The sequence below is a fragment of the Acanthochromis polyacanthus genome, chromosome 9 (assembly GCF_021347895.1).
Source record: "Acanthochromis polyacanthus isolate Apoly-LR-REF ecotype Palm Island chromosome 9, KAUST_Apoly_ChrSc, whole genome shotgun sequence".
NCBI classification, from domain to species: domain Eukaryota; kingdom Metazoa; phylum Chordata; class Actinopteri; family Pomacentridae; genus Acanthochromis; species Acanthochromis polyacanthus.
The window spans coordinates 41,767,927-41,787,848 of record NC_067121.1 but is presented as its reverse complement, the minus strand read 5'-3'; the positions used below and the strand labels follow the sequence as shown (position 1 = coordinate 41,787,848).

The window sequence follows — 19,922 nt, the reverse complement described above, 5'->3', positions numbered from 1 at the left end:
TTTTGCAATTTCGTTGTACTTGTTGCGATGACAAATACATTTCTATTCTATTCTATTCTATTCTATTCTAATATCTTTGGATTGTGGCCAAAATAAGACATTTGAGGAGGTTATCTGGAATTTTAGGAAAGGCTGCTGGACATTTTTTCACCATTTTCTGATGTTTTATAGACAACCTAATAATCAATACATCCAAAATGTCTGAGCAGATTAAGCCACTGTGAAAATAATGTCAAGTTCCAACCTTACTGTTCTCACCATGAAACTGTGGAAATGGAATCCTTCCTATTTAACCACGCCCGACCTGTACGTCGGCGGGGTTATTGCGTTCACTCCGGTCAGATATCTTTGCAACCGCTGAAGTCAGGATAATCAAACTTGGCACTGAAGATCGCTCTAAGGTCCCCTGGTCAGTTGTGGAGTTACAGGTCAGCAGATCAAGTAGGAAGGGAGATACGTAGAATGACCAAAATTGATACAGAGTATCATGCATGGGGGTGGTTCTGCCCCCTACTGGGGGCTCGTCTAGGTACACATTATGTTGATTTTTTCTACTCTATTTGAATCTTGGTTGTACAAATGGCTATATGAATAACACTCCTGTTATCAAAAAATAAATAAGGACAGAATTATTTCCATTGGTGTTATAAATCCAAATGAACTCTTAAAAACATGAAACAAAACACTGACTCCAGGACTGGAAGTAGTCTCTGACTATCTGTGGGCCAAACTAAAGGAATTATTTCTGTTAGCAGTAATATAAATGTCAGTCCCGTTATTATTATGGGTAAGAATTAAATTTATTAAAACCTCCAGTTTAAAAAAAAAAGTGAGTGAAACTATTGTGTCATCTGATTACATATAAACTGATGATCAAGCTGGAAAATGATCAAATTTCAGTTTAAAATCGATTTCCCAAAAATCATAGAGTTAAATGAAGCAGCAATCACACAAGAAGACATTATTGACTTTATTCTGAGCTGTACAGAAAAATCTAAACTGAATCCTAAAAACCATAGAAGTGTAACAGAGTGTGTCTCCCTCTAGTGGATGTTGTGGAGTTTTCTGTTGTCTTTGCTCCAAAGGTTTTTGTACAGAGTTTTACTGTTTCCTGTCACTGTGGGCCTCAGAGCACAGTAGTACACAGCAGAGTCTGACAGATGAAGCTTCTCGATCTTCAGAGGAACTGACTTCTCCTGGATTCCAGTATGAAATCTGTCTTTCTGGAACTCTGGAGCATTGTCCACAGTATTTGAGTAAGTTTTCAGCATGTAACTTGGGGAACTATTCACTTCTTGTTTGTACCAGAACAATGTAGGACTACCATAGCTGGTCTCAAAAGTACAATCCAGTGTAACTGTGTCTCCTTCAGCAGCAATGACATCTCCTGATGGCTGCATCACTTTGTCTTCTCCTTTACACTCTGGAGAAAAACGCAATATGCAGAGGAAGAAATGAATCAATAAAGATGATTGATTAAATGAGAGCAATCAGCAGCTCTAAAGAGTTTTGTTCCACATCGAACAGATGGAACTTTGTGATCTGCTAGTTTTTCTCAGTGAAACTCTGTTCATGTTAAATCTGTCACCTACCTCTTACTGTGAGCAGAAACAAAGTGACAAACAGACTGAAGTTCACTGACAGCATCTTGAAGATGAAGACAATCTGTCTGTTCTTGGATCAAACTCCACTGTGAAAGTTTGTGTCTTTTCTGTACTTGAGTCCCAGTTTAGCTCCTCCCTTCATCCTTTCCTCCTTCCTCTCACAGCTCTGACTAACAGAGTGTTTGTCTCTGATGATGATCTCATTCACTCTCTCACATATTTATTGATCATCAGTCAGTCATCAATCAATGATTGTGTTTTCTAAATGATTTCCTGAGTCCTGCTTGTTTTCCATCTATTTAAATTTGCAGACTAGACTCTTTTCGGGCTGCACAGTACAGTAGTGGTTAGCACTTTCGCCTTGCCGCAAGAAGATCCCCGGTTCAAATCCCGGGGTGGGCCTGGGATCTTTCTGCATGGAGTTTGCATGTTCTCCCTGTGCATGTGTGGGTTTTCTCTGGGTACTCCAGCTTCCTCCCACAGTCCAAAAATATGCTGAGGTTAATTGTTCATTCTAAATTGCCCGTAGGTGTGAATGTGAGTGTGATTGTTTGTCTGTATATGTAGCCCTGTGACAGACTGGCGACCTGTCCAGGGTGTTCCCTGCCTTCACCCGAGTCAGCTGGGATAGACTCCAGCACCCCCCGTGACCCTAGTGAGGATAAAGCGGTGTATAGAGAATGGATGGATTCTCTTTATTTCACACATGTTCAGTGGTTGATGTCTCTCAGCAGTTAGTTTGGTTGTCAGAGGATTTGTTGTGTGATTTTCTCTCATTTATAGAAACATCTCAGTTTATACAGAAACTATCCAACAGCAGTTCATTCTGATCATATTGTGTGACAAAATATAAACATCTAAATGCTGCTAATAATTTCTTCCAAAGTGTTCTCCTGTAATTCACACATTAATGTTAAGTTTTGTTTGAAACTGAGATGACATTTGATTGAGAGTGAAGAATTTTTTTTTCGTTTAAACAAATGCCGATTCACAAACAGTCCTCCAATACACTTCAAAGTTGTAATATTCAACTTTGTTTTTATCTCACTTTTCAGACTCAGTTTGCATCTCAAATGGCTTCACATTGGAAAGTGAAAAGGTCCAGCTATCAGTAGATTTATATCAGTGAAATGTTAAAGTCTAAACTTGAGGTAAAAGAAAACAGAAATTGATTGTTTTGCACTTTAATAATGTATTTCATGTGTTCTTGTCAGAAACATCGAGAGCTATGAGAGGTGACATGAACCAAGTCAAAACCAGGTTTTCTGTTGTCTTTGCTCCAAAGGTTTTTGTACAGAGTTTTACTGTTTCCTGTCACTGTGGGCCTCAGAGCACAGTAGTACACAGCAGAGTCTGTCACTGCAGCAGAGGAGATCTCCATACTGATTTGGTTTTTATCATCACTCACAGTAACAGACAGTCCAGCTTTTGTTCCATTTTTTGTTCCATAGTGATAAGTGAGAAACTCTGGAGGTTTTCCTGAATGTTGTCGATACCAGAAAAAAGATCACCACCAGTAGCTTGTTGGGAGTATGTGTAGGTCAGAGTCACAGTGCTGCCTTCTAAACTGGACTCTTCATTCTTCACTGCAGTCAGTTGTTGACAGTTGACACCTAAAAGAGGAGATAAATGCTGTTAAAGACCATATTAAAGTGTGAACGCTTTGTCCATTGACTTCCAACAATCAAATCCTTTCCAGACTTTTCTTCTTCCTGCTTTAACCTACCTTTCAGTGTGATCACAAACAAAGGAAACATGACACAGTAATGCAGTGACAGCATCTTCCACACACTATCTGTTATGTTTGGTTTACAGACTGAATGTATGTGACAGTGGGAGTCCTTTTCTGTTCTGCTCTTTGACAGAGTTGCTCCTCCCTCAACATGTTCCTCCTCTCATGTCACTGGATGTTCTCAACACCAAAACCACACCTGAACATATTTCACAATTTTAGACACTCTGTTTTTCTGTGGCTTTGCTTTTAAATCACATTGCTGAATATTAGTTTCATTTCTTGGAGACATTAAATTGAAAACCCAATGGTTTCTACTATTTTATCAGAAGAATGAGGGACAAGTTGCGATTGTAATATCCCTTTTGAGAATTTATTTCTATTTCTGTAACGGAACAATCTCATGCCCTGAGTCCAGATGATTTCAGAAAGGGCAACTGAAGCAGTCCTTCTGAATGTGAGACTTTAAGTATTGGCTGTAACAATAAAGTCTGATCCTTTGATGTGATTCAACTCATGACCAATCAGACGGAATTCAGGAAATGTGTCACTGAACTGTCTTAGATGTTGTTCATAATTAATATGAGTGTTGTAAGACATAGTGGCTGAATGGATGCATTTCATATGTTGTCAGATTGGGGAATTGTGGTCATTTCACACACAAGCACAGTTGTATTTGCAAAACTGTTTAAAGGGGTTCAGTTTATCCAGAAATGCTAAAATAATGATGTGGATTCATTCAAAGGACGTTGTAAACTGGTGTCCATAGATGTCTGTTTGTTGCCATCAAATGTTCAAAGTTACAAGTTGCTTCCATGTTGTCTTCATGTTGAGATTTACCAACATATGAGGCTCATTCCTCCATGGATTCACATTTCATGTATTTCCAGAAAGAAAAATTTAAAGAACCATGACAGTATCTCTGCTGGACTTAATGTCAAATTTGTATTTTCTTTCCTTTCTAAAATTTGCATCATGAATGTGTGTCAGAATATGTACTACTGGAACACATATCAGTTGAGAGCATTGGAATGATTGATCTGATGGTAGATGGTCGCTGGATTCACCACTGACAAATATGAAGAGGAGCAGAATGATAAAAACATTTCAGCAAGTCAGTCAAAAACAACATGTTTTATTGCGTCTTATGTTGCTGTATCATCAAGGACAAAATTTTCAGTATTTGAATCATAGATAAACTCTAGATGTGTTTTTGTAGACCAACTTTTCCTCTCAAATCCTCTGCAGCATCTCTTCTGGAGGCATCACTGATCTGCTGCTCCTGTCAATCCTCCCACAGTGTTTCATCAGCAGCTGTAACCACAGTGACTGTGAGAAAACAGGAATTAGCACAATCCATCTGATATGAAGCTGTGCTCTCAATACCACTTCCCTCCTCTTTGAAGAGGAGTCTCATATCTGTGTTCAGGTTTTTGTACAGCCTCTGCTACACTTTGTATCACTGTGTCTCTAGAGCACAGTAGTAGAGAGCTGTGTCTGCCAGGGTTAGCTGATTGATGGTCAATGTAGTTGATGTATCTGTTGTTTGGGATTCATATCGCTGATCAGGAATGTGTTCATCTGTGCTCCCCTTTGCTCCTTTCCAGAGTATGAACTGAGGAGCCTGAAGGTCAGAATGATGTTTGTACCAGTCTAGAGTAATGTCATTATCATCTGTCTGATAGTTACACCTGAGTGTGACAGATTCTCCTTCTGTTCCACTGACTTCATCTCGTTCAGGAGAGATTGTGTCTTCAGCTTTTAGTCCTGGAAAAAGTAGAGAAAATGAAGCCATCAGACTCACATTGTCCATGAGGCTGAGAGGAGAAGACAGTGGAAAATGTCACCTGTACAGTGTTACTCTGTGGACACAAACAGCTCAACTGGAGCTCAGATCACAACTAGATTGTACACAACTTGATGACAAAAACAGAATATTGAGTGATTTCAACTGTGAACATGAACACAGCAGGTTAAAGAGAAATTCATGTGTTCATAAACTCACCTATGAAGTGAGATGAAAACAAAAAGAGGTAAAGCAACATGTCTTTGGAGTTATTAAAGTCAGACACACATCAGATGAACAATGTTCTTCCACTGCAGCACAATGAGGAAGAAATAATGTGAGTGGATGAGCTGAAGTTCAGTGGGCGGGGCCATTACCTCTTGACATCATTTTTTCAGGTCAGCTCAGCCAATCAAATTGTTTTGTGTTTCCACAGCAGCTCTGTCTCTGATCTTTGCTGCTTCATTTCTCTGTTGTCTTTGCCATCAGTCCAACAAGTCACAAATCAGAGCTTTAACAGAGTGTGTCTCCCTCCAGTGGATGTTGTGGAGTTTTCTGTTGTCTTTGCTCCAAAGGTTTTTGTACAGAGTTTTACTGTTTCCTGTCACTGTGGGCTTCACAGCACAGTAGTACACAGCAGAGTCTGTCACTGCAGCAGAGGAAGATCTTCATACTGATCTGGTTTTTATCATCACTCACAGTTACAGACAGTCTGGCTTTTGTTTCACTTTGTGTTCCATAGTGATAGATGAGGAACTCTGGAGGATTTCCTGAATGTTGTCGATACCAGAAAAACTGATCACCACCAGTAGCTTGTTGGGAGTATTTGTAGGTCAAAGTCACAGTGCTGCCTTCTAAACTGGACTCTTCATTCTTCACTGCAGTCAGTTGTTGACAGTTGACACCTAAATGAAGAGATAAATGTTCAAAAAGATCATATTAAAGACTGAACATTTGTTCCAGTGATTTCTTTTTAGATCATCTAAAGACATTTCTTCTTCCTGCTTTAACCTACCTTTCAGTGTGATCACAAACAAAGGAAACATGACACAGTAATGCAGTGACAGCATCTTCCACACACTATCTGTTATGTTTGGTTTACAGACTGAATGTATGTGACAGTGGGAGTCCTTTTCTGTTCTGCTCTTTGACAGAGTTGCTCCTCCCTCAACATGTTCCTCCTCTCATATCACTGGATGTTCTCAAAACCAAAACCACACCTGAATGTATTTTACAGCTTTAGACACAAACACATGAACCCAAACTTACAGTATTTCTGATGGAATTTCTGTTTTACTTTCACTTTATTTTGGCAAATCATCATTTCGTAGCACTGTTCAGAGGAAGATGTAAGATCTTGTTGAAGTTTATCGATAGATAGATAGATAGATAGATAGATAGATAGATAGATAGATACTTTCTTCATCTGCTTGGGAAAATTCAAGATGGTTTAAACCTTCCTCTGAAGTTCTGCTCCATGGTGATCCAACATCTATCTATCTATCTATCTATCTATCTATCTATCTATCTATCTATCTATCTATCTATCTATCTATCTATCTATCTATCTGTCTATCTATCTATCTATCACTCTGGAGCTGTTTCCACATTCTCAGAGTAACTCCTCATCATGTACTTTGGGTCATCATTCACTTCTTGTTTGTACCAGAACAAATAGGGGTACAGGTTGCTGGTTTCAAAACTACAATTCAGTGTCACTGTGTCTCCTCAGCAGCCATGACATCTGCTAGTGGCTGTATCACTTTTTCAGCTCCTTTACATTCTGAAGAAGAACATAACATGCAGAGAAAGACACTGATCAATAAAGACGATTGATTAAAGGAGAACAATCAGCAGAGAGTTTTATTTCATGTACAGACTGTGAGGACGGAGGCTCTTCTAGTGATTATTTGATAACAGGACTTAAAAGATGACTCGTGTCTTCAATACACGTGTCCAGAGTGATTTATTGATATCAGCTGATGCACACTTACAAAAAACAAAACAAGAATAAAGAGTTGAAATGTAAAGTAAAGTAAAGTCATCATTATTTATGCAGCACATTTAAAGCATCTGTTGTGCTCACCAGTAGAGAAATACAACATAACTTGTAAATTTATCTGACACCTTAAAATATTAAGAATAAGATCCTACAATTTCATCCACATTTTATGATTTAACTGTTCAGATGATTATCGTACAAAAGCATACATGAAATCTCAAATAAATCTAATGGTTACTTCTCAACAGCATATTTCTAGTACAATAGATGTGTTTCATTTATTAAAACCTAAATGAAATGCAACACAATGACAGCTGACACATAAAATGTTTTATGTCTTAGTTTTACGACATGCATGTACTTGTTTTTATCTACCTGTATCTGTATAGTCATGTCCATACTGTTGCTGCTGTACAGAATTTGATCAGATGTTTTTCTAGCCTGTTTTGATGAATGCAGAATTAACGATCCGAGACGGAACAAAACAACTGTTAACTCAGTGTTTCCTGCCGGAGCTTCACGGTGTAACACCAGGCGGAAGTAAACAAATAAAAGCCTCCAGCAGCGTGAGTTTTCCTGATGTGTGGACTGAGCTGGAGGAGGGTTGTTTTATCGTGTCTCAGATGAATATTTGATCGGAATCTGAGAGAGTTGATCAACGAGCGACTAACTGCTGCTGACGAAATATTCACGGAGTTTGAGAAAACCATCGTCCAGTACGAGGAGGAGATCGATCGTCAGCGCAGACTGCTGGATAACATTTGGAAACCACAGATAACACAACACACAGCAGGTTTGTAGACCTGTGATGAACTCAGTGATGAATGAGACTCATGTAGGATCCTGATCAGAGCTCTGAGCTACATTTAGTTTTAGCTGCACAGACAGACATTACAGCTGCAGTTGTTGTTCAGACAGAAACAACATGAAAAAAATCTCGTTTTACAGTTTCCTCAGTCAGTTTGGTACATTTCTCCAATCATCCTCGACATTTGCAAAACAGTAAACGCATTTCTCTAAACAATTGGTACAAATAGCAAAAGACCACAGATTACCTGCAAAAACCAGTCTCTTGCTCAAAATCCTCAGTTCATCTCTGAAAAGTAAATATCTGTGTCAGTGAACATGTCAGTGTCATCAGAATGATCAGTCCTTGTGTCACTGTGTGGATAAAACAGTCAGATTGCTGAGTCATGTTGTCATTATAACACTGTACTCTGGAGGGATGTTCTGATGTAAACTATGGATAAATTATTGATGACAATTATTGTAAATTGTAAGTTACATCTTAGTGTATGTGATAGATTGATTGGACTAGATTCACATTTATGCTTTTACTGTCTGTAATTTGTTGACAGACCACGTTATCGTGATACAGAAAGGAAAACAGCGCTGCACAGCACAAAGAAAAAACAAAACAGAAGTAGAAATGTGAACATTGGACAGTGTCCTTAGGGAAAACTGTGCATGCAGTGCTGCAGGAATTACAGTTCAGTCTTCTTACACCTCCTGATGTTCCTGTCTGTTGGACCACAAATTCTCATCCTCATCACAAATATCTTCTCTTGCATCTTTGAGCTATTTCAGAAAACTCTAACCCTTCACACATTTCCCTTTGTTAGAGAAAGTCAAGATTCCCCTGGGAGCAATTTACCAATTCAGGACAGATTTAGAAAAAAAGTCTACTGGAAATGTATTGAAATATCTTTGACATATTCTGACAACTTGTTCAACCATTTTGCATGTAAAGACTGATGTGATGAACTAATGCCTAAATGTTGTGGAGGTGAGACTATTCAACAGAGACCCATTATAATACAGTGGGTACAGAAAGTATTCAGACTCCTTGAAATTTTTCACTCTCTGTGTCTTTGCAGTCATTTGCCAAAATCAAAAAAGTTCATTTTATTTCCCATTAATGTACACTCAGCACCCCATCTTGACAGAAAAAAACAGAAATGTAGAAATTTTTGCAAATTTATTCAAAAAGAAAAACTGAAATATCACATGGTCAGAAGTATTCAGACCCTCAGTATTGAGTAGAAGCACCCTTTTCAGCTAGTACAGCCATGAGTCTTCTTGGGAATGATGCAACAAGTTTTTCACACCTGGATTTGGGGATCCTCTGCCATTCTTCCTTGCAGATCCTCTCCAGTTCTGTCAGCTTGGATGGTGAACGTTGGTGGACAGACATTCTGAGGTCTCTCCAGAGATGCTCAATTGGGTTTAGGTCAGGGCTGTGGCTGGGCCAGTCAAGAACGGTCACAGAGTTGTTCTGAAGCCACTCCTTTGTTATTTTAGCTGTGTGCTTAGGGTCATTGTCCTGTTGAAAGGTGAACCTTCGGCCCAGTCTGAGGTCCTGAGCACTCTGGAAGAGGTTTTCCTCCAGGATATCTCTGTACTTGGCCGCATTCATCCTTCCTTCAATTGCAACCAGTCGTCCTGTCCCTGCAGCTGAAAAACACCCCCACAACATGATGCTCCACCACCATGTTTCACTGTAGGGATTGTATTGGGCAGGTGATGAGCAGTGCCTGCTTTTCTCCACACATACCGCTTAGAATTAACACCAAAAAGTTCAATCTTGGTCTCATCAGACCAGAGAATCTTATTTCTCATAGTCTGGGAGTCCTTCATGTGTTTTTTGGCAAACTCTATGTGGGCTTTCATGTGTCTTGCACTGAGGAGAGGCTTCCGTCGGGCCACTCTGCCATAAAGCCCCGACTGGTGGAGGGCTGCAGTGATAGTTGACTTAGTGGAACTTTCTCCTATCTTCTGACTGCATCTCTGGAGCTCAGCCACAGTGATCTTTGGGTTCTTCTTTACTTCTCACCAAGGCTCTTCTCCCACCATTGCTCAGTTTGGCTGGACGGCCAGGTCTAAGAAGAGTTGTGGTCGTCCCAAACTTCTTCCATTTACTTTGCTTGAAATGGGCTTGTAAGATCTGAAGTAAATTTTGACTGAAATTTATAATGCTGAAAACTGACAAGATGATTTTACTAGAGCAGATGCTGTTGGAGTCATTGGAACTACAGATACACTTGGTCTCCTCTGATTGTGCTGTGATGTTACAGAGTGATGCTTCTTCTGCCTCTTAAATAACCATTGTTGAGGGCAGATATTGATGTTGATTCTCTGTCTGTTTCTCTGCCAAATTACAGACACAAACCTGAAAAGAGCAAAGGTTCACTTTGTTCAGTCATTAATATGTCATGGATATATGGTAAATGAATAACAGCGGATCTGACCTGCTGTTTGTCACTGCAACTGAAAACAGTGATAATAAACAATGACTTAAAGTGAGAAGCTGCTAGTTAAATGTTTTGTACTCCGAGGTTTGCTGAGAAGAATGCCAGTGCCACTCACAGATGCAGTCTGATTTTCATACTTTGGTAGCAGTCTAGACTTGTGTCGGCTCAGCTGCAGACATACATGACTGACTTTTTTCTTGTGTCTTTTGTCCCTCCAGGTCTCCCACAGCAGCATGTTGTAAGGAGCATGAGGTTTTGTCTGACCAGCAACTCAGTAACCAGAAGAGTAACTCCAGTCTGGATCATGACAACCAAGAGCTTCCACTGATTACAGATGAACAGGAAGAACTCTGCACCAGCCTGGACCAGGAGGACCTGGAGCCTCCAATGATTACAGAGGAACAGGAGGAATTCTGCACCAATCAGGAGGGAGAGCAGCTTGTTGTGAAGCAGGAGACTGATACCTTTATGGTGACTGTTACTTATGAGGAAAGTGACCACAGTGAACCAGAACAAACAGTGACCAGCTCCTCTCTTCCAATTCCTCTGTAGCTGAGAGTCCAGATCAGGAAGGAATCAAGCAGGCAGACCCGCAATTAACTAGAAATGCAGTGCTAAGGTCAACAGAGAGACGTGACAGAAACAGCAGTCACAGTAAGAATGTAGACAGCTCTCTCATGTCAGAGAGTCACTGTGATGCTGATACAGGTAAAAAGTCAGTACCATGTGATATCTGTGGAAAAACCTTTAAAGGTAAGTCCAAATTGAAGGAACATCACAGAATTCACACAGGTGAGAAGCCATTTCATTGTGAAACATGTGGAAAAGTGTTCAGTCAAAGTTGTAAATTGAAAGTCCACATGAGAACTCACACAGGTGAGAGACCTTACCCTTGTAACATCTGTGGAAAGAGATTTAGTGATGTTTCAGCATTTAAAAAGCATTCAGCAACTCACACAGGTGAGAAGCTGTACTCTTGTACAACCTGTGGGAAAAGTTTCAGTCAAAGTGGTAATTTGAAAGTCCACATAAGAACTCACACAGGAGAGAGACCTTACCCTTGTAACATCTGTGGCAGAAGATATAATGGAATATTATGGCTGAGAAAGCACATGTCAATTCACACAGGTGATAAACCTTTTGTTTGTAACACCTGGAAAAGGGTTTTCTGACACATCAGTGTTTAAAAGGCATGCAGCAATCCACAAAGGAGAGAAGCCATTTTCTAGTGAAATATGTGGAAACGGTTTTAGTCGTGGGGATCATTTATTACTCCACATGAGAATCCACACAGGTGACAAACCATACATTTGTAACACCTGTGGAAAAATAAATTTAGTGACCTTCCAGCATTTAAAAGTCACACAACAAAACTGTGTTGAATCTGGAAGTTTATGTCTTTTCTGTGATTCAGGAACAGCTCAGCTCCTCACTGAAACTCTCCTTTAGCTGAAAACCACAACCATCATGAATATTGGTTGGACACTGATTAGTTGTTTCAGCAGCAACTTATAAAATTATGTTCAATCAACAAAAGTAATTTATTTTCAACAAACATGAGTACATTGTGTTGATTCAAAGAAACTGAATTTTTCTTCAATAAAGTAAATTCAAATCTTTTATCATTTTGCATAATTTGCTCATTTCATTGTAGCGTTATTTATTAGTTTATTATTTCAGTGTCAATTAAATGTTTTTGGAATTCCAGTAAAATGTGACATTAAGTCAATTTAAAAAAGGAATGTAAATATTAAAACTGATTTGAAATATAAACAAAATGAAACAGTCAGCAATCAGTTATTTCTGTTTTATTTCTCAGGTTTTTAGTTTTTCTCTTTTTTTCACATTATACATTCTTGTCCCCATTGACAATGATGACAGTTTTGTTGAAAGCCTTTATTCCAGATCTTGGATAAACACCAGTTTTTACACTTTACATGTTAAAATGTCAAATGTTTTCTACCCAGAAGGTCTGTGGATCCCAGTGTTTTAACCTGATGACACCAATTTGCTTCATTATCAAACTGTCTTGTGTCTCCGTCTGTCATTTCAACCAGTGATGTCTGAAGAAGAATGACATTTTGTACCATGAACTTTTCCAGAGTTATTGTTCTGAACCTATTTATTAAAATCCAAACATGCTCATGTTGCCTACATTTTTGCCTGTAGCTAAAAAAAAAGTAATTTAAGAAAAGTTTGATGTAATGTCGTCAGTACAGTTATGTTTGACTGGAATCTGTGTATCAAAATGTGCTTGGATCTTTCTAGACAGCTCAGCTACATCTAACTCCATTTTTACCTTTTGAATAACTTTGAGGCTGAAACAGAACATCAATAATTATAAAATATTTAAGGTATAAAAAAATCCAAGCAGCGTGGAAGTTACAAAGTCATCAAGTTCAGGATCCTGAAGCGTCACCACACCAGCTGTAACCACAGTGACTGTGAGAAAACAGGAATTTACCTCAATCCATCTGATATGAAGCTGTGCTCTCAATACCACTTCCCTCCTCTTTGAAGAGGAGTCTCATATCTGTGTTCAGGTTTTTGTACAGCCTCTGCTACACTTTGTATCACTGTGTCTCTAGAGCACAGTAGTAGAGAGCTGTGTCTGCCAGGGTTAGCTGATTGATGGTCAATGTAGTTGATGTAGCTGTTGTTTGGGATCTATATCGACTATCAGGAATATGTTCATCTGTGAATCCTTTTCCGTCTTTCCAGAGTATAAACTGAGGAGCCTGAAGGTCAGAATGATGTTTGTACCAGACAAGTCTAGCATCGCCACTGTCTGTCTGATAGTTACACCTGAGTGTGACAGATTCTCCTTCTGTTCCACTGACTACATCTCGTTCAGGAGAGATTGTGTCTTCAGCTTTTAGTCCTGGAAAAAGTAGAGAAAATGAAGCCATCAGACTCACATTGTTCATGAGGCTGAGAGGAGAAGACAGTGGAAAATGTCACCTGTACAGTGTTACTCTGTGGACACAAACAGCTCAACTGGAGCTCAGATCACAACTAGATTGTACACAACTTGATGACAAAGACAGAATATTGAGTGATTTCAACTGTGAACATGAACACAGCAGGTTAAAGAGAAATTCATGTGTTCATAAACTCACCTATAAAATGAGATGAAAACAAAAAGAGGTAAAGCAACATGTCTTTGGAGTTATTAAAGTCAGACACACATCAGATGAACAATGTTCTTCCACTGCAGCACAATGAGGAAGAAATAATGTGAGTGGATGAGCTGAAGTTCAGTGGGCGGGGCCATTACCTCTTGACATCATTTTTTCAGGTCAGCTCAGCCAATCAAATTGTTTTGTGTTTCCACAGCAGCTCTGTCTCTGATCTTTGCTGCTTCATTTCTCTGTTGTCTTTGTCATCAGTCCAACAAGTCACAAATCAGAGCTTTAACAGAGTGTGTCTCCCTCTAGTGGATGTTGTGGAGTTTTCTGTTGTCTTTGCTCCAAAGGTTTTTGTACAGAGTTTTACTGTTTCCTGTCACTGTGGGCCTCAGAGCACAGTAGTACACAGCAGAGTCTGACAGATGAAGCTTCTGGATCTTCAGAGAAACTGATGTCTTGTTGAGTTCAGCATCAAATCTGTCTTCCTGGAACTCGGGAGCATTTTCTCCACTTCCATAAGTATCACGTTTTAAGATGTACTCTGGAAAGCTATTTACTTCTTGTTTGTACCAGAATAAAGTAAGTTGTGTTGTGGAACTGGTCTCAAAACTACAATCCAGTGTAACTGTGTCTCCTTCAGCAGCAATGACATCTCCTGATGGCTGCATCACTTTGTCTTCTCCTTTACACTCTGGAAAAGAACACAACATGAAGAGAAAGAAATGAATCAATAAAGATCAGTGATCAATGGCAAACAGTCAGTAGCTGTTAATAGATGGAACTTCGTGATCTCCTTAGTTTTTCTCAGTGAAACTCTGTCCATGTTAAATTTGTCACCTACCTCTTATTGTGAGCACAAACAAAGTGACAAACAGACTGAAGTTCACTGACAGCATCTTGAAGATGAAGACAATCTGTCTGTTCTTGGATCAAACTCCACTGTGAAAGTTTGTGTCTTTTCTGTACTTGAGTCCCAGTTTAGCTCCTCCCTTCATCCTTTCCTCCTTCCTCTCACAGCTCTGACTAACAGAGTGTTTGTCTCTGCTGATGACCTCATTCACTCTCTGACTTAAGATCAGTGGAGGAGAGTAACATGTACAACTGTGTGTCGTCTGCATACAAATGTTTCCTGACAGCATCACCAAGTAGATTCATGTATATGTTAATGTAAAGATGTTCCAGGACAGAACCTTCCAGACCTCCAGGGTCCAGTAGTTGTCTTGTCTGTAAAACACATCAGAACAGAAAAGAGGATCAAAGCCACTCAGAGATCAAATGTCCCAAATGATCAAACAGCTTCAACATAGGAGACATGTTCATTTTTTGACCCATCAGTGGAAAAAAACAATTGAACAACAGTGATATTTAGGCTCCTGAAAATTATTTTCAACCTCTAAATACAGTCTTTTGTCACCTTTGAATCAGTGATTGAGGTTTGACAGTTCAGTAAAATTTGCTGTCCCAACTATTATAATCCGATAGAAAACATTTTACTGTTTAGATTTGTCAGCAAAGTGATGTGGATTAATTTGTAGGACCACATAAACTGTTATAGTTAGACATACTTATATTCCTATCAAATGTTGAACTTACACGCTGTTAACATGTTGTCTTCATGTGTAAATTTTAAAACATATGGCTTTTAATTGCCTCATCAAACGTCCAAACACATGATTTAAAATGAACACTAAAGCATGACAATGATGATAATTCAACACATATTGGGTTCATTGCATTGACAGAATGTCTTAAAGAGCCGTTACAACATCTCTATTGGACTTAATGTCAAGTTTGTGTTTGTGGCGGTGGGCGTGCAGAGCTCAGCTGCAGGAGAGAGAGGTGTAGAGGAGGGCGTGTGGAAGCAGCGTCAGGTTAATTGACGCAGGTGTTATTGATCAGACTCACCTGATTCTCTCTGCAGTAGCAGGCTGGAGCAGAGGACAAAAGGCACACGGACAGAGAGGACGAGAGAGGAGACGCACGGGTGGAGGACAGTGGACAGGATGAGGTCCGGTGTAGCGCCGGGCTGAAGAAGAAACTGTTTAATTACATTGGTGACGGTGCGGTGAATAAAAACTCTGGCTGTATCGCCAGACTGCCTTGGTTATTGTGCTGAGTGGACCCACAGACAGGTCATCTGTTACAGTGTTGTTTTCCCATCTTCACTGTAGTTGGATCTTGGATGGGTGACAGATTATTGGAAACAAGAGATATCATCAGATGAGATCAAATAAATGATGTATCTGATGGTAGATAGTAGCTGCTTCAACATGTGGATCAGTTTGTGTCAAGTCAGAAAGAATTAAGCAACTTTGTCTCCATCTCTGATTTTGATCAAAGTGATTTATTTTGTCTCTTTTCCAATTAGAACAACTTCAAGGGATTAGTTTCTGTAGAAATATAACTTGGTGAGGACACAGACAAAATTATTTCTTTCTACTTCTTCAGAGGTCGTATTTTTAATTATTGGCATTTGACAATAGAAATAAGTGCAAAACATTCAAAGGAGAGTAATATTGGTGCTCCAGAAACTTCATGTTAGAGTGTAATTATAAATGTCTCCATATGTCCTACTAGAGGTCTGTTGTCAACTTTGCATCTTTTCTTGAGGTCTCTAACATCAGTAGAATTCCGTGTGTGGCAACAAATACAAGCCAGCATTTGAGTTCTTTGCTGTGTTAACATGTACAAATGATGAACTAAATTAGTTGTAAGATGAAACAATCTGGTGTGCAGAGGTCTGTATATATTGATACTATATTTACAAATGTAGATGTTGCTTCCATGTTGTCTTAACAACACATGAGGCTTATTGTGTCTTCCCAAATGTTCACACACACAAAGTTTAAACAGAATACTGAATATAGAAACTGATAATTCAACACAAATCAGATTAATCCTTCCTGAAAGGATTCATGTTCCATTTGAACCAAGATAAATTAAAATGTCTGATCTTTACTGATTCATTTCTCTGTTCTCTTTGTCATCAGTTCAACAAGTCACAAATCAGAGCTTTAACAGAGTGTGTCTCCCTCTAGTGGATGTTGTGGAGTTTTCTGTTGTCTTTGCTCCAAAGGTTTTTGTACAGAGTTTTACTGTTTCCTGTCACTGTGGGCCTCACAGCACAGTAGTACACAGCAGAGTCTGTCACTGCAGCAGAGGAGATCTTCATACTGATTTGGTTTTTATCAGCACTCACAGAAACAGACATTCTAGCTTTTGTCTGATTCTGTGATCCCAAGTGAAAAATGAGTAACTCTGGAGGTTTTCCTGGATGTTGTTGGTACCAGTAAAATTCATCACCACCAGTAGCTTGTTGGGAGTATGTGTAGGTCAGAGTCACAGTGCTGCCTTCTAAACTGGACTCTTCATTCTTCACTGCAGTCAGTTGTTGACAGTTGACACCTAAAGGAAGAAAAAAATGTTGTTAATGACCAACATTTATCTCTGTGAGCAATTGTTTCAGTGTTTTTTTTGGAAGCAGATCCTTTCCAGACATTTCTTCTTCCTGCTTTAACCTACCTTTCAGTGTGATCACAAACAAAGGAAACATGACACAGTAATGCAGTGACAGCATCTTCCACACACTATCTGTTATGTTTGGTTTACAGACTGAATGTATGTGACAGTGGGAGTCCTTTTCTGTTCTGCTCTTTGACAGAGTTGCTCCTCCCTCAACATGTTCCTCCTCTCATGTCACTGGATGTTCTCAACACCAAAACCACTCCTGAAGATATTTCACAGCTTTAGACACAAACACATGAAACTCAGTAATTCTTTTAGATTTCCTGTTGCATTGCTTTTAAACCACTTTCAAGACTCACCATTTTATTTCTTATGGTCATTGATTGGAAACCCAAACTCTTCCTCCTACTTTCTCAGAAGATGATGGGTGAAGCTTCAACAGTAAAATCCTTTTTGGGTCAAGATTTTCTCCTCCAGTGATGGAGAGTGGGGCGTGAGATGGACAGGTGGACTTTTGCTGCATTTGTAGTATTGTGGTCATTGTACTGGACCATCATGATGAGGAGGGAGTTGAGCCGGGAGGCAAAGTTCTCAACATACCACTCAATCTACATTCCAACCATCATCTCTGGTGTAGGATCGACCAGCCATTATCAGCAGTGGAACATGACAAGAACAGATTTAACACCTTCACAGCCACAGTGGAGACGAGGCTCCCCTTTTGATCAGCGAAGCAAGAGGGACACCAGGACACCATGCCAGATGTGGGACATGTCTGGCATGGATGTGGGAAGAACCAAGTCAGCAGGAAGCGAGGCCGAGAGCTGACTTTAAAGGATTCCCCCCAATACAGACCTCCAGGATGTGTATTGGACCTGTCTTAGCAAGAGACTGGCTCAAAACACCCAAGTACCACCAAGCCTTCAAAGGAACCAAATTGAGGGCAATAAAATTCTGACTGATTCCTGAATCACAGAAGAGGGGAAGCTCAGAAACCTGGAGAAACACTTCAAAGACATTCCATTCACAAACAAAGGAACTCTGGACTCACCTCAAAGCTAACAAAGACAATCATCTCCCAATTCTTTACAAAACTCCCTTTATGTACATCCATTTCACCAAACAAGTGAACTTTTCAATGACTTTGTGATTAATCTACCTCTTGCCTTACTTTTAATATTTTATTCCTCCTGATTAGTATCAATGTCATAATTTTAACATGTCTGCCGATCACATATGAGCATGTTTGGTGTCATTTTAATCAGCTATCTATCAGTAATGCTCCTAGAAAAACCATGTTCACCAAATTTCAATATTTTTGAAAGTTACAGAAATTACCTGAAAATGTAACTCTGTGAGGGACATCTGGACATCAGGCCCCACTGACAGGGGATGTACCAGACCCCTGCTGAGTTAATGATATGCAAAGGCACCCCTTTAAAAGACCACATCTGAAACCACCATTTTGAGTCCTCCTGAATTTTGTGAGTTCTTTTGAGTTCTCCTGAAAGCACCACTCTGAGTTCTCCTGAGTTCTCCTGAATTTTGAAGTCGACCTTGCTATCCATCACTCTGAGGCTCCACTCTGTCCACCGTTGTTCCGACCCACATCAACCAAGGTCGACCGATCATCATCACGGCACGCAAGTACCTTGCAGTCACTGGAACTTGGTGCAACTTTCTCAAATTCTCTTTTCAAAGATAAAATTTACAGGCTAACAAATAAGCCTACTATCAAATTGACGGCTTCTTTCAGGTGTGGTCTATTTATCCCTTTTCCCTCAGAACTCCATATTTCAATTGTAATATTAATCCCAGTGTTACGTTGAAATATTGTGTTCTCTTCCTTCCCTTTTCCCATCATTCACATCTCACCATCTTATTCGTTTTGTGTTGTCGTTGTTCGTCTTAATGTGTGTTATTGTTGTTGTTATTGTTTAGTTTAGCTTAATAAATGTGCATAAATATAAGTTCAGTGCCTCAATTGTTTTGTTGTTCACATCTTGGTCCCTAACTTGTATAGATTCCAGCTACCTCAATTTTATACATAACCTTTCAAGCTAAATAATTCCCCTTATGATTCCTGAAACTCTTCTTGACAGCACAACAAGAAGTGTTTCATATGCTATTTATTAGATTTGTCTAATCTAAATACTTCGCTGGTCGAATATCAGGTAGACTATATAATAATTCTGTACACTGCAAAAACTGAAATCTAAGTAAGATTAAATATCTCAAATTAGGGTGATATTTGCTTATTTTTTGTCTGATAAGATAATTTTTCTCACTACGCAGATTTTATGTAAGAGTGTTTTACTTGTTTTAAGTGTTTTGGTCCTAAATTATCTTAGTAAGATATTACAGCTTGTTACTGAGATTTTATGGCTTATATTGAGTAATACATGCTTGAAACTAGAATATTAACTGTTACAAAGCTGCTTCATCAACATCCACAAGTACAAAACTTCTTTTTCAAAGTCATAATTTCTTATTTCAAGCATGAAATAAGAAATCATGACTTTGACACGACTGTATCCCTCCAAATAATTAAAACACATCACAGCCAAATGAAATCTACTGTTTAGTTATCTATGCAACAATAAAAATATCCATCCATCCATTCTCTATACACCTCTTTATCCTCACTAGGGTCGCGGGGGTGCTGGAGCCTATCCCAGCTGACTTGAGTGAAGGCAGGGGACACCCTGGACAGGTCGCCAGTCTGTCACAGGGCTACATATACAGAAAACAATCACACTCACATTCACACCTACGGACAATTTAGAGTAACCAATTAACCTCAGCATATTTTTGGACTGTGGGAGGAAGCCGTAGTGCCCAGAGAAAACCCATGCATGCACAGGGAGAACATGCAAACTCCATGCAGAAAGATCCCAGGCCCACCCCGGGATTTGAACCGGGACCTTCTTGCTGCAGGCGAAAGTGCTAACCAC

The 19,922-nt window shown here is 39.4% G+C and overlaps 3 long non-coding RNA genes across 3 annotated transcripts; 2 read left to right on the top strand and 1 right to left on the bottom strand.

Annotated features, from left to right (window-relative positions):
- Positions 1 to 4,451: 4,451 nt before the first annotated feature.
- Positions 4,452 to 7,598, bottom strand: LOC127535454 (uncharacterized). The gene is made up of 3 exons (XR_007944317.1): positions 7,500 to 7,598; positions 5,342 to 6,027; positions 4,452 to 5,103 (listed from the first exon to the last, which is right to left on the bottom strand). It is a non-coding gene; the product is annotated as an uncharacterized LOC127535454 (long non-coding RNA).
- LOC127535458 (uncharacterized) lies at positions 5,428 to 14,118 on the top strand. Its single transcript, XR_007944321.1, has 2 exons — positions 5,428 to 5,520; positions 13,679 to 14,118. It is a non-coding gene; the product is annotated as an uncharacterized LOC127535458 (long non-coding RNA).
- On the top strand, positions 7,762 to 12,520 carry LOC127535451 (uncharacterized). The gene is made up of 2 exons (XR_007944314.1): positions 7,762 to 7,917; positions 10,594 to 12,520. It is a non-coding gene; the product is annotated as an uncharacterized LOC127535451 (long non-coding RNA).
- Positions 14,119 to 19,922: the final 5,804 nt, after the last annotated feature.